Source organism: Pongo abelii, chromosome 8 (assembly GCF_028885655.2).
Source record: "Pongo abelii isolate AG06213 chromosome 8, NHGRI_mPonAbe1-v2.0_pri, whole genome shotgun sequence".
In the NCBI taxonomy this organism is placed as follows: domain Eukaryota; kingdom Metazoa; phylum Chordata; class Mammalia; order Primates; family Hominidae; genus Pongo; species Pongo abelii.
The window spans coordinates 3,545,439-3,560,644 of NC_071993.2; positions in this window are offsets into that span (position 1 = coordinate 3,545,439).

Below are 15,206 nucleotides of genomic sequence, written 5' to 3' on the forward strand. Positions count from 1 at the left end.
AGCTGCACACAGCTTGGAGAGGGCTCTGGGAAGGGGAGCTGGCCCTACCCTGCGTAAGAAATTCGATGTGGGAGAAACCGAAGGGTAGGGGACAGTCCGTGGCTGCTGCATCCAGCATTCGCTTAGCAGAATCAAGAAGTGACCGGTGGTGTCTTCAGGCTGGAGAGCAACAGATGCATTTCGGCAACATTGATAAAGAAAAATCCGGGGCATGAATGCCCACTTTTCTGCCGCCTCCTAGTTTTAGTAAGCTTCCTGTACTTATTAGAAAATGAAACACAAGCTTATTTCAAGTGGCCATTTCACTCGTTTCTGAGTGGTCCCGACCACATCATCTTGATCTTAAGTTATTATGCTTTTGCACCAGGAGGGGTAATTGTCACCCCAGAGCGTCCGTCTGTTTTTCTCTTAGTAACAGACCTTGCCTTCTCACTGCCACCCCCTCCACTCCACCCCGCTGGATGCTGGCAGGTAGATCTGGGTAGGAGCTCATGGCTTCTGATATGGTTTGGCCGTGTCCCCACCCAAATCTCATCTCAAATTGTACTCCCATAATTCCCAGGTGTTGTGGGAGGGACCCGGTGGGAGAGAATTTGAATCATGGGGTGGTTTCACCCATTCTGTTCTCACGATAGTGAATAAGTCTCGCGAGATCTGATGGGTTTGTCAGGGGTTTCCGCTTTTGCTTCTTCCTCATTTTCTCTTGCCACCACCACGTAAGAAGTGCCTTTTGCCTCCTGCCGTGATTCTGAGGCCTCCCCAGCCACGTGAAACTGTAAGTCCAATTCAACCTCTTTTTTTGTCCCAGTCTTGTGTCTGTCTTTATCAGCAGAGTGAAAACGGACTAATACAGCTGCTTTCTAGACGAAGGAGCAAGGTCAGAGCTCAGGCAGTCTCCACACACCTTTACGTTCTCCTTCCTCCGGCCGCAGACTGGGTCACGGGCTTGGTGGCAGCGGCAGATTTGACTCTGCAAAGCAGAAAAGACATCCTGCAGGAGGTGGGGCAACCATAGGGTAGGGGCCGAGGTCTCGGGGTGACCTCCAGGAACAGACTTTCCACAACCTGGGCCGCCTCTGCACTGCTATGGGAGGGGGCGTAGACTTCTCTCTCCTGTGAGCCTCTGTGTCCGCCTAGCCAGGGCTGCTGCTGACATGGTGGTCATCTCCATGAAGTTCCTTTGACATGAGATCAGAGACAGCCAAGTTCCTGGATTTGACCCATTAGAGAAAGTTGTATCACTTGGCTTGTAATCTATGAGAAGTGTTTCTGATTTAATTTTTATGACTACCTTCTAATTTCATATATTTGTGAAGAAAGTCGGGGAGTCTCTTGGTGTTAAATCTTTTGCGGTACATTTCAAAGGATCATGACTGAGGCGTTGAGTAGCATATTTAAAATACAAAAAAGTAGGCATTTTTATAAAAGAATGGCTTTTGCCTTAAAAACAATTCCTTGTCTCATTTTTTTTAAAGAGGAGGTTACTTTTGTTGACATTTCGTCTGCTTTAATTCCCAACAAGTTGCTGAAGGTAAAGGACAATTATTTTTATTTTTTAAATGAGAGAATAGGAGCCTTCTAACACATTTTTTTCTAGCAGAAAGAGAAAATTGGCACTGAATAAACAAGAATAAATGAAATTAGTGGCAGAAATAAAAAACGAAACTCAATGTTTACAGTGGCATGGCGAGAGGGTGATGAGAGCCTGGATTGGAGACGTTCGAGGTGTCCCAGGCAAGTGAATGCCCAGCCCGTGACTCGCAGGAGGATGGCTTATTGTACTGGATGCTTGCCTTGGATAGTGACCTAGCAAGAGGCGGCAGGGCTCACTGCTAGGAAAACAGAAAATAGAAATGAAAAATACCCTGTATTCCTGCATTACTCATGTGATTTTAACCTGGCTGGAGTCTTCAGGAACCTTTAGATTTGAGCTCATTTAGGGAATGATCTCTGATTCGGTCTCTTAAGCTTCCTTTCTTGAGTTTATCTGCTCTCATTCTGTTTGAAATCATTGTTCTAAATTATCTTGTGCATTTTCCTCTTTCTGTCTTCGATTAAATGCTTGCATCCTGGAGCTTAACCCCTTCATCGTTATCATATCTCACCCTTCATCGTTACCGTGTTTCACCCTTCATCCTTATCGTGTTTCACCGCTCATCGTTACCGTATTTCACCCTTCATCATTACCGTATTTCACCCTTCATCGTTACCGTATTTCACCCTTCATCGTTACCGTATTTTGCTACCTGCGAGAGGCATCATTCCATTGGCTTTTTCATTATTTCTCTTTGTTTACCACAATGTAGCTACTTTCAAACACAAGTGATGGTGATTGTTCTCAAACCATTTGGAATTTCCTTATAAAGGAAAATGTCGTGAAAATAATGTATTTTTTTTTTTTTTAACTAAAACAAACATATATGTCATGTATTGTCTTTCCCATTTCTAGCAATCTTACAGTTCTATTGGGAGAAGACGTCAAGTTTTTCCGGTGTGATTTGTCCCATCCATGTCCACAAATATCAGGGGTAGCCCCCATAGCAGTTTCCGTGTTTCCCAGTCAGGCCTAGTGAAAGGCTGAGAGTGACATTCCAGGCTGGGCACAAAGTAAAGGGGGTTTAATTTAAACCATCCCCAGCAATATTGCATCTGCAGAGCAGAACAGCAACATGTCTTCCACGGCCTGTTCTAGGCTTTTCTTCTTGAGATACCTGCTCTTGTCTCCCAGGCAGCATGAGTTTTCTTTTTCCTTTTTCTTTTTTTGAGATGGAGTTTCACTCTTGTTGCCTAAGCTGGACTGCAATGGCGTGGTCTCAGGTCACTGCAAACTCCACCTCCCGGGTTCAAGCTATTCTGCCTCAGCCTCCCAAGTAGTTGGGATTACAGGTGCGTACCACCACACCCAGCTAATTTTTGTATTTTTTAGTAGAGACAGCGTTTCACCATGTTGGCTAGGCTAGTCTCGAACTCCTGACCTCAGGTGGTCCGCCCGCCTCAGCCTCCCAAAGTGCTGGGATTACAGGCGTGAGCTACCGCGCCCAGCCCAAGTTTTCTTTAAGGACATTAATAGATGGCTCTCAGCATGTCTCTTTTGCATTTTAAGTTGATATAATTACTGCACGAATTCTGTTAGTGACCTTCTCATGGCTCACTTCAACTATATCTGGAACTCAGGAAAGCTGCCTTCATGTATCCATATTAACTCACTTGCTAACTGTGTAATTTTGAGAAGGTTCTCCCATTTCTACAATGGAGAAGAAGAGGCTACCTACCTAAGAGAACTGGATTAGATAATGCATATGAAATTTCCTCACCCACACGACGTGCTCACAAATATTCTACCTTCTTTGGGATGGTGTGAGTTTTCTATTGGTAGTTTTGGTGGAAGATCCACTGTGGCAAAATGGCGAGAGAGCCTGAGCTTTGGTGCTAGAGATCTAGCCCTACCAGAGTGCTCCTCTTCCACGTTTTCCAGCATAAGACTTATTTGCAGAAAGCTGTATGTGAAACCTTGGCCATTTCGCCTGACTCTCAGTAAAAGTAGCCATAACTTGCAGCTACTAATATCTAACTCATCAAATGGTGCTTTTGTTTATGAGATATATTCAGAGCTAGAACTCTCTAGTGTGTTTTATAATCATCATTCTTGGTAAATTCCCGGGTGAAATGGCTGAAAACCAGATGCGAATCATAGAAAAATTACCAGGGCGATGCCAAACTCAAGGCCTCTTCCACGGAATGCCTGCCTTGGGCAGCCTACATCTTCCACTCACCCTCCTTTCAGGCGTCTGCGTCTGCCACGTTACCATCCACTAGACTAATGCTTGATTGTTCTTGGCATCGTGGTAGGTGCCCCGTGGTGAATAAGACCACGCCTCCCCATCTCACAGCCTCTGTGGAAATGCAGGGCAGCACACAAAAACACAATGCACGTAAGGACACACAATCAATGTCAGCCTCGCAAATGATTAATTGTTGTATTGAATGCCAAAGAACCAATACAGCACTCTGATGTTATGAAAGAAATGAACTGTTGTGCTGTTAGCAGACAAAGAGGGCTCTCTAAAATATCTAGGAGCTGAGCCAGTAAGGATGCAGGACCATGTAGACGGCACATCACACCACTCCAGAGGTGCTTTTGGATGGATGAGAAATAAAAAATAATCAATGCTGAATTCACTAAAAACAATGCAAGAAATATTACTGAAGTAATAATTGATTGATAAGTAGAACAAAAGAAGAAATACATGCCATGATTAATTTCTAGTATTTTGGTTGAATCAGATACTTCCATTAAGCTAGGGAAAGTCTGTTTATTAAAGGGTCTTTGTGAGTCTGAGAGACTCTAAAAAGTTCAACTCTAGAGTTGGAGGCCTGAGATTTTGTAACTGACTCATCCAACCCATTAGAAAACCCAAGGCCACACAAACAGCAAAGGACAGGGGCTGGATACTAATAAGAATCATAGAACACTGAGGGCATTAAGGAAGAGCAGTAACAGTAAGTGAAACCCATCCAGCATTTATGGGCTCTGTAAACTTGAGAAAACAAGGTAAACTCTGGGTCAACTGAAAAATGGGTTGAGTCAAGTGATTGCAAAGTTTCCTTTCTGCTTGAAAAGTCGACTTCAAGCAGGAGACAAAATTAAAAATGGAGTCTATATTAGACTATATAAGATGGTGAAGTGATGGGTAAAAAAAGCATTTAAAGCAATTCAAAATGGGCTTACTTTTAATAATTCAATTAGGTTCACCCAACAATGTTACTGTTTTAAAAATGATTTACTCCTTCGCTTTCTTATGAAATATGTCTCTGGAAGAAAACAGATACTCTCTTACTCTGTTAGGCATCTGGAGCTATTCTGGGCATACCATTTATCTATAAAATTTTATAAATAAAGAGAATATGTTACCCCTGATGTCATTAATCTTCTAAATAAATTGGACTTTATTGTGTGTGATTTTCCTGGTGACTGAGCTGTTTATTTTTCTTTGGTGTTTATATTAGACAGTTCAGATGCCTACATGATAAGGTGTCCTATGAATAGTGCTTCATTGCAGAAGATCCATTTCTTCAAGCATAAAACTTCTGGACATTGTACTTACATAGTGGCAAGTGTAGAGATTGATCAGCATTGAAGCGTCTTTTCTGTGAAATATTGTATCTTGGAGATAATACTGTGCTGCGGAAATCCCACTCCAGCGTGGCAGGGAAATGGATGAAAAGAAAGAGGGCTCTGCCCTGTTACCTGCAAATAGCAATTTGTCATGCGTCCATTGACTGGGGAGCTTTAGTCTTCAGAGGCATTTTCCCTCTTTTGTATGATATATTTGGAATCAACGAAGATTGGGAAGAACCCTATCAAATACTGGAAGTATTTTTGTGTGGGTTATGATAACATGGCTGATAATCCATCTCTCTCCTTTAAAGAATTCTACCATCCGCACGGAGATTCACCAGGGGAGACAGATGATCACTCAGTGCCACCCTCCGAGTCCCGTCCTTCCATGCCCATCTCCACGCCGAACGCTGGGGTGGAGAGACACAGTCAGCCCATGGCTGCCTGTTCCTCATACCCTGCCGGCTACCACAGCTAGCTGACTTGTTTTTAAATTTAAAGAAGCACTCTGACTTCTGCATTGAGAATGGACTGATCAGCTACAGGGTAGAAGCAGAAAGACTAACTAGAAGACCACTGCAGTAACTCTGGCGGCAACAGGAAGACACGCTGGGATCTGGGTATGTGTGGGATTTGCTCATGCCTCAGATGTAGGTGTTGGAGACAGAATCATCATTGACTCCATGTCTCTGTCCTGAGTATCTGCAAGGATGGACTTACCATTGGTACAAGTGGGGACTGCTGGAAGGTGTACAGTGTGGCAGCGAACGGTCATTAGCTCAGGGATTCTGAGATGCCAGTGGACCACCTGGAACTGTGAAATCAGTGGTCTGATGTGTGATCTGGAATGTAGGAGAGAGGTCTAAAAGAGAAATGTAAGTTTGACAGACGATTTTAAGCCATGAGATTGGATCCCATCACCCAGGGAGGGGGCTTCGTGACAAATGAGAAGAGGGCCCCAGGTCCTGAGCCTGCTACTCTAAAGGCACCTGCATTCTCTCCTGCTTATCACGACTTGAAGTTGAATGCATTGAGGATCACAGGCCAACTCTTTGGTGTACGTCCATTTAAATGACCTCTCAAGATTGTAGGTAACACTAGCCAATCCTCAAATTTCCCAGGGATTTTTTGTGACTTGTTGATGAGACCACCTGGGGGGTGGGGTGAGGTAGTGTGATCTCGGTGGGGTCTGGGCATGGTGTAGAAGTGAATCTCATAGATTTGATGCTTATTCACACGACTGAGTCCTCTGTGCTATAAAGTGACTCTACCCTATAGGACGAGAAACCAAAACCACCAGTCACATAAAACAATGCTGGTCTCACTATTGAGGTAGATCAGGAAACCAAGCATGGTAAATTTTGTTGTGGTGGTGGTTGGAAGTGATTTTTTTTTCCTGAATCTATTTTCAGAAACAAAATCGAAATACATGTTGAGCTATCTGAACTTTCAAAAGCCAAAGTTATGCCAGGATTTCTAACATTGTGCTCAGTACATGGTTGTAGAACCCAGGAACTTGCAGATGGGTAGCCAGCTCTTATTCCGCATTTGATCAGAACTCAGATGTGACCTGCAGCTCCAAATCCCACTTGGAAATAGGAATCTGGTTTGGATGGGTCACGTCCGTGAACACACTGTATGTTGGCAATTTCGCCTTCCTTGTTTTGTAGCTCTCATGATGAAGCACGTTCTATGAATCTTCAGACATTCCTTACGAAGTCCTAATAATCAAAGCCTTTATTTACATCTCAGATAATTGATTAGATCTAAAATACAGTGATATGCTCGTATCTTAGTTGTGTAAAAATAAATAAATAAAAAAAGTGTGGTAAATGATTACAATGGAATGCAAAACAAGTAAGGAAAAAATAGTCCAAAGGCTGGGCACGATGGCTCATGCCTGCAATCTTAGCACTTTGGGAGGCCTAGGAGGGTGGATTACGTGAGGTCAGGAGTTCGAGACAGACCTGGCCAACATGGTGAAACCCCCATCTCTAGTAAAAATGCAAAGAATTAGCTGGATGTGGTGGCGCGTGCATGTAATCCCAGCTACTCAGGAAGCTAAGGTATGAGAATTGCTTGAACTTGGGAGGCAGAGGTTACAGTCAGTGAGCCAAGATTGTGCCACTGCACTCCAGCCTGGGTGACAGAGCAAAACGCCATCTTAAAAAAAAACAGTTCAAAATACCAAGGGCAAGCCATTTGACCTAGAGATGGCTTTAGAATACATCTCCAATGTAATTTGTTGGCACATTCATTTGTACAGGATCTGTTTTTTATGTACCTTAAAAGAACTACCTCTGTAAAGGTCAATTTGTAGAGAGTGAAACGTTGATAAGACAAATCAAATCTTTAACTTCATTGTTACTTTCTGGCTTTATAAGTTCCTATTGAATCAGAGTGAAATGAGTGTTTCCCTGGCTGGCCACATGGAGAAGACAGAAACTGGATCCCTATTTCTCACAATAGACAAAAACCAACTCAAGATGGATTAAAGGCTTAAATCTAAGATCTGAAGCCATAAAACCTAAGAGGAAAACCTAAGAAAAACTATTCAAGACATTGGCCTAGGCAAATAATTTATGACAAAGACCACAAAAGCAAATGCAACAAAACCCAAAATAAATAAATGGGACCAATTAAACTAAAAAGCTCTGCACAGCAAAATAAATAATCAGCAGAGTAAACAGACAACCCACAGAATAGGAGAAAATATTTGCAAACTATTCATTCAACAAAAAACTTGTATCCAGCGTCTACAAGTAACTCAAACAAATCAGCAAGAAGAAAACAAATAATTTTGTCAAAAAGTGGGCAGAGGACATGAATAGACATTTCTCAAAAGAAGTTATGCAAACAGCCAACAAACATATGAAAAAAAATGCTCAACATTACTAATCATCAGGGAAATGCAAATTAAAACCAAAATGAGATACCACCTTACCCCAATGAGAATGGCCATAATTAAAAAGACAAAAAACAATAGATGTTGGTGCAGATGTAGTGAAAAGGGAACACATATACACTTCCGGTGGGAATGTAAGTTAGTACAACCCCCATGATAAATAGTATGGAGATTCCTTAAAGAGCTAAAAGTAGATCTACCATTTCATCTAGCAATCTACTGCTGGGTGTCTACCCAAAGGAAATCATTATGTCAAAAAGAGATCTGCACATGTATGTTTATCACAGCAAAATTCACCATTGCAAAGGCATGGAACCAACCTAAGTGCCCATCAACCAATGGGTGGATAAGGAAATGTGATATATGTACATGATGGAATACCACTCAGCCATAGAAAGAAATAAAATAATGTGTTTTTTAGCAACTTAGGTGGAACTGGAAGCCATTATTCCAAGTGAAATAATTCAGTAATGGAAAACCACACACCGTATGTTCTCACTTTTAAGTAGAAGCTGAGCTATGGGTATGCAAAGGCTTCCGAGTGCTGTAATGGACACTGGAGACTCAGAAGTGGGGAAGGTGGCTGGGGGTGAGGGATAAAAAACTACAAAATGGGCACAATTTACACTATTCGGGTAATGGGTGCACTCAAATCCCAGACTTCATTATATGGTTCATCCACGTAACCAAAAACTACTTCCACATCTAAAGCGATTGGAATAGAGAAAAGAAATAAGGGCTTCCTTTTTAAAGGAGAGAAAGGTGGATTCTGTGCATGGCTGTGCCTCGGTTTCATCCTGCACACACACTAGCAGCTGTGGCTGGCCTCAGGAGAACATGGATGGTGATTTGTCACATGGAGTGACTTACGGTCCGGGAAGAGCACATCTGCAACTGATATGGTGAGTCATAAACAAAGGAGAGCCAGGGAAGCTCTGTGAGAGAGGAGAGCCAGGGAAACCCATGGGAGAAGAGAGCCAGGGTGGACAGACGAGTTCCCAGAAGGGTAGAGCTGGGGGCTGTCTGACTTATCTTCCTCAGAAGGGTGATACTTTTTAAAATCTGTCCCATGGAAAATTGTACGATTCTGAGTGGAAAGCTGCAAGATGACCGGACAGCACAGGGCTCAGGGAGCCACAGGCCAGCTTCAACCAAGAATGTATGAATCTTGTATGTGGTGAGGGTTTCCCCCGCCCTCCGCAGCACCCTGGTTCCTTCACTTCATCTGGTGAGAAACAAGAGCAGCCCTGTTGCAAGGAATGTGCCTGGGGGCCCATCAGTGCTCTGGGCTGCCTGACGTGAGGCCATTGGGTCTCTGTGCCTTGGTGTCCTCGAGTTCCAGTTGAGATGGGTGCCCATGGCTATGGATAGTTAATGTCCTTCTGGCTCTGAAATTTGGACAGTTTCTTCTCCAAAGAACGAAGTGTTACTGGAGGCTCTTGAAAGAAGTGTGCAGTGGCCTGGGATTTTACACACCCAGCCCCAGATTACCCCAAGTATGGGCTTGAGCCTCACCCCATATCCAGCCAGAGATGACTTGCAGGCATGTCTCAGGGTCTGGATATCAAGGCATCCAGTGACTATGGAGCAGGAATTAGGCCTTCCAGTCCTGATGGCGAATGGCCACTTCTGTACATCCCCTAAAAACCTTATCTTCTAAAGACATTCAACACATTAAAAATTCTGTGAACTTTACTGTTTCTAAAAATATCCTACCAGCTCCACCACTAAATAGAACGTCTCTTCCAATGATGAGTCAAATGCATTTTGCATCAATGGCTCTACATACTTGAGAAACGGAGTTGTTTGTGGTGAAGATATTTTTCCATGGTGCTGCTTCAACAGAGGTCATTTCTAAGAAATTTCTAATTTCCCTGGAGAAAAATGAATGCTTCAAAGTCAAAGAAGAAGGATTTTTTACTCCAGAGCAACTTCTAAATCTTTTTCAAAACTGGCTTTTTGCTTTTGAGATCAAACTTTGCTCTGTCCAGTTTCAAATATCTTCTTTTTTTCTGTCTCTACTCCAGCTTTTTTAACTGATGCAAACTTTGAGTATCAGAGTAAACCACTAACCTCATACTTATCCTTTTAAAACACTTCTTAGTCCTGTTATTTCCATTTCTTCATATCCAACCAATGACAGTATATGTTTTCTCAAAATAAGTCTGTCCTCAAACACCACAAACACATACCTAAATTTATTATCATTATTATGGATTTCCTTCTTGCACTGCTAAATGTTTCTTGGTGCCTGTGAGGGTTGTGGTGCAGACGCTCCCCTCCCTGGGAGGACGGTAGCCTGTTAAATGTTAGACGTGAGACTTCTCTCATCTGTATCCAGCATGTCGGGATGAAATAACTTTGGGTTTACAATATTTGGGGAATCTAAAGATAGTTATTGCTGCTGTTTAGATCAAAATTTGGAATGCCATGGAAAGTACTAACGAGTCCTAGTACAAGGAGAAATGAAATGAAGTTATTTAATTTTCAAATGATTATTTAATAATTTAGTTCCCAGCTGGTCGACTAACCAGGACCAATGGGACCTCAAACCGATTTTACAGGCAGCTGGGGGCATTAATTATAAATTTAAAAAAATGAGTGTATGAGTGTATCACCCTTTCTCCCACCATTTTTGCAATAAGATAGTGTCTAGAAGGGAACTACAAGTGAATGCAACATAAACTAAAGCGACTTTTCCTTTCAAAACTCGGTTGTTCTTCCAGGGCTGTTGGTTTACTCCTCTCTCACCATGACTTTAATGCTAACTTCATCCTCCATTCCATACACCCCAAGTTAACTAAAGGGAAAAACGGTCCACAAAACAAACAGATTCTAGGAAAATCTGTGTGACAGCATATGTGCGTGTGAGCAGCCCTGGGGTGTGTCCACTCCTCTGGGGTCCCATATGGTTTTCCCTTTTAGAATTGTTGAGATAAGGATCTGGCTTTACTGGGGTTTCGTGTTCCCATCTTTAGAAAGAAATCAGATCCTACTCTTTCCAATATTCTGTGCTCTTTTGAGTCCAAGTGCAATCACACATTTAAAGCTGTTTTTCTTTCGCTTCTCCACTTGAAAATATGTGTCCCTGAATCACTCTGTGGTCTTTTTCTTTCTTTTTCCTTAGGTGTGCTGACTTTCTGAATTTGCAAGTGTATCATCAGGACAGGAAGAAACATGCATGTTTTCCTTAATTTGTTTTTATTCTTAATTTTTGCATACAACATTTCTTTTCTTCTGACTATAAATGATTTCTTCACTACATCTTGTGACCTGGCTGGTATATGGGATTAGGATATTCTATTTATAGGCAGCTGAAGGGAAAGATTGGGATGATGACATGGGTGGGGTGGAGATTTCTCCAGAAAGAGAGCCAGATCCAATAGCACATTTAGGCAGAACATAAGCCGTGAATGCCAGTGACTGGCATCACTGATCGTTTATACAATGGTTATAGAACTCAAGTGACAGAAGTCTTAGATCTTGAACTTTTTTTTTTTTTTTGAGATGGAATCTCACGCTGTTGCCCAGGCTAGAGTGCAGTGGGGCGATCTCGGCTCCCTGCAACCGCCGCCTCCTGGGTTCAAGCGATTCCCCTGCCTCAGCCTCCCAAGTAGCTGGGATTACAGGTGCCCGCCACCACGCCCGGCTAATTTTTGTATTTTTAGTAGAGATAGGGTTTCACCATATTGGCCAGGCTGGTCTCGAACTCCTGACCTCGTGATCCGCCCACCTCGGCCTCCCAAAGTGTTGGGATTACAGGTGTGAGCCACTGCGCCTGGCCGATAGTGACAATTTCTAAGCAGTGCCCTAGGACAAATGATCATATCACGCTTTATCATTGTGATAAAACTCTATCCTCATGCTGATGAGACTGTTGGGGACATTCCCTCCCAGGTAACTCCCAGGTGAGCTCAGAGGCTGTAGCAGCGTCCAGTGGGAGTGGGCCAGCTTCCTTCCACACATCAGGGCCTCTCTCTTCTTCTTCTAAGGGAGAGAGGAACTTTCCACGGGGTATTGATCATGGTGATGTCAGTGGCTTCTTGGACCCACTCAGGGTCAAACCATCCACAGCATTGGAGCTGACAAGAGTCCTGGAATCACAGAGAAGTGTTCAATGAGCATAAATCACTAAGTGATCTCATTGGACAAGGAAGGTCTCATTTCTTTCTTAGATAAATATCCCTTCTGTACTGCAGTGCATGTGGCTGTGAGATCAGTTTCCTCATGAAAAAAATAATAAAACAAATGGAATAAGAACAGAATAGCGAAAGGTCCCCAAGCCCAGAGGAGAAGGATAAGATAGGACTTATGGGAATTCCTTGCTTGACTGGCTGGTCTTTGCTGCATTTTCCTTCTGAAACATTGTGTGGTCTCTTAGAGGTTTTCTAACTTGCTTCTTCTGCAGATTCCAAGATTAACAGCAGGAAGCTCTATTTTAAAAATAACCAACTGTTACAGTGAAAGTGATTAAAAACACCATCATCACAAACGAGCTCTTCCCAGATCTAGGTCCAAGTTATTTCTGAAGTTAATATAGACCTGTATTCATTCTCTGGCCCCAGGAGAGCAGGAGGCAGAGCTTAGAGTGCCTGGGGAGTCCTCCTTCCTCCTCCTTTTCCTCTGACTGGCCTTGCCCTCTCAGCCTCTCACCTAAAGCCCTGACCCACAGGACAGCACCTGCTGACTCTCTCTTTCATGTTCTGCCTGGTTAGGCTGGCATCCCCTCAGTCAGACAAGAAAATCTCAGCAGAGGCCCAAAGAATGCGTTCAAATGCTGGTGCACAGCATTTGAACGTGCATAGCATTCAAAACGCAGAGAGCACAGCAGACACCATCACTATGGATCTTGTATTTGAATCTGATGTAGCTGGATTCCCGGGGCCACGTAAATTAGGTGTGGAGCCTGTGTTAGAGAGCGAGGGTTTCCTTAGTGTCGTTGCCATCAATCATGTATAGGCAAGGTTCCACTTCTTAGCTTCTCCTTCAGGAAAGCCGACGAAGCAGGCATTTGGGAAAGTCAGCACTCGTTCAAGAGTTCGTTGGCTTTCAGTTGTGATCATGTTTTAAGGTCATATTTTTCCAAGTAGGATTGTTTGAGAATGAGGGCTCTGGTTTCATTCAGAGATAATGGCAATAGGCTTCTCTCACTTCAGACACCTGACTTGCCACACGTACTTGTTTGACTGCTGCCCTTATCCAGAGAATTCTCATCAAGATGGGCATGTGGGCCGGGATGCTGCTGTTACCCCAGGATTCACACTGGCCTCGTGCCCTTGCAAAAAATCAAGGCAGTGGATCTGAGCTCCATCACCACAGTCTGCACTGGCCCCTTCACGGCACAGCGACAGCTTTGCCATCAGCCAGCAAGCGTGCGGGGTGTGGATGACACAGCTGGAGAGAGTAGAGGCCAGGCTCATGAATCGGACAATGAGCTCAGGTTTTCAAGGTGTGACTCAAAGATCCATCAACACTTCCTTAGTCATCTGCTATTATGTATTAGTGACATAGTCCATTGGATTCAGCCTTAGTCATCTGCTATTAGGTATTAGTGATATAGTCCATTGGATTCAGCCTTAGTCATCTGCTATTAGGTATTAGTGATATAGTCCATTGGATTCAGCCTTAGTCATCTGCTATTATCTGCTATTATGTATTAGTGATATGATCCATTGGATTCAGTTAATGCTCAGACTCTGTGAAAATAGTCAAATTCTTTTACTTTCTCAACTAGATTTGATGCATTTATCAAATATTTATGTGTCGTGTTAACATGACCCTAATTCAGTTAGCTTGCCAGTAAATTTTACTACTTGTGGATGAGATCTACAAAGGCATTACACAGGGACATGAAGCTCACTGCTGCCAAAACCTTGGGGCTCTTCAGCAGTTAAAACCTTCTTCCTTCTGCTGAGTGATGATCCGCTTTCAAGGAGCTTCCATCCCTGGCTCCTACAGCTTTCCTTTGGTGATTGAAAGCATCAGTCTGTCTCCTCTCCCGTCTGGCATCCCTTAAAATATTTGAAAAGGGTGACTAAGCTCCCTCTAAGCCTGTTCATTCTCATCTGGGGCATCCTCCTGCCCTCTCTCTTGTTAGTTGTACAGAGAAGTTTCTAGACCCTTCACCGCTGTGGCTTATTCCCAAGAAGAAGAGGTGGGCTACTCCGGTCTTGAGAGTTGTGACTGGACACCTGAGATGCACAGGATGCAAGGCTTCATGCAACTGAAAAGAAATTTCTGCACATAACAAGTTTATACTCATCCATGTACAAGGCCCCAAGTCAAACACAGTCATCTGAAATTGTCAAGTGGGAGAAAACAGCTACAGATTTCTATTTTTTCTGATGCCTAGTCACAGCATTGACTCTTGTTTGAGGCAACATCACTCTTATCATTTTTAAACAATATCTTACTACAGCCCTCTCCCTGTTGCTTGAACTCGTACCAAAGAGAAGGCAGTTGTCCCTCCTGCTGTATAAATTATAACTGCCGTTTCTCCTTTCTTTCCACACATTGCTGCACCCAGAGTGCTGCCACCAACACTTAACTGTATCTTTATAGTGAAGGAGGAATCTGCCTTCCAGAGACAGAAATGGTGTGTGCACATGTGTGTGAATGTGTATCCATGCACATGTGTGTGCATCTGTATGCATGTGCACATGTTTACACTCAAGTTGTGCATGTATGCTGTACATGTGTATTCAGGGATGTGTGTGCATGTGTGCATACATGTGTGTGCATTTGTGTGCATGCATGTGTGTGCATGGTATGTGGGCATCTCTTTGCATGTGCACATATGTGTGCATTTATGTTGTGCATGCATCTTGTGCATGCGTGTGCATGGATGTCAGTGCATATGTGCATACATGCATGTGCGTGTGTGTGGATTCGGATGTACGCAACTTATGTATTTTTTCTAAAGCTATTTATTTTTTCATTTGGGCATTTTTTTTTTCTCAGATGTCCTCAGGTCCATCACAGCTCAGCATTATGAAATAATAAAATAACCAAATCCTTTCCCAATCGGTAGCAGCTCCATGTGTATCCATCTTTTCTCGGTTTAACTTTGATTGTTGATGCATGGGCAGCATGTACCACTGTGAGAAAAAATAAGGTTTTCTTTTGTAGAAGCTTAAGGTAGATAAATCTTTGACGTACACTGGTGGGCTGTTCTAATCTTGC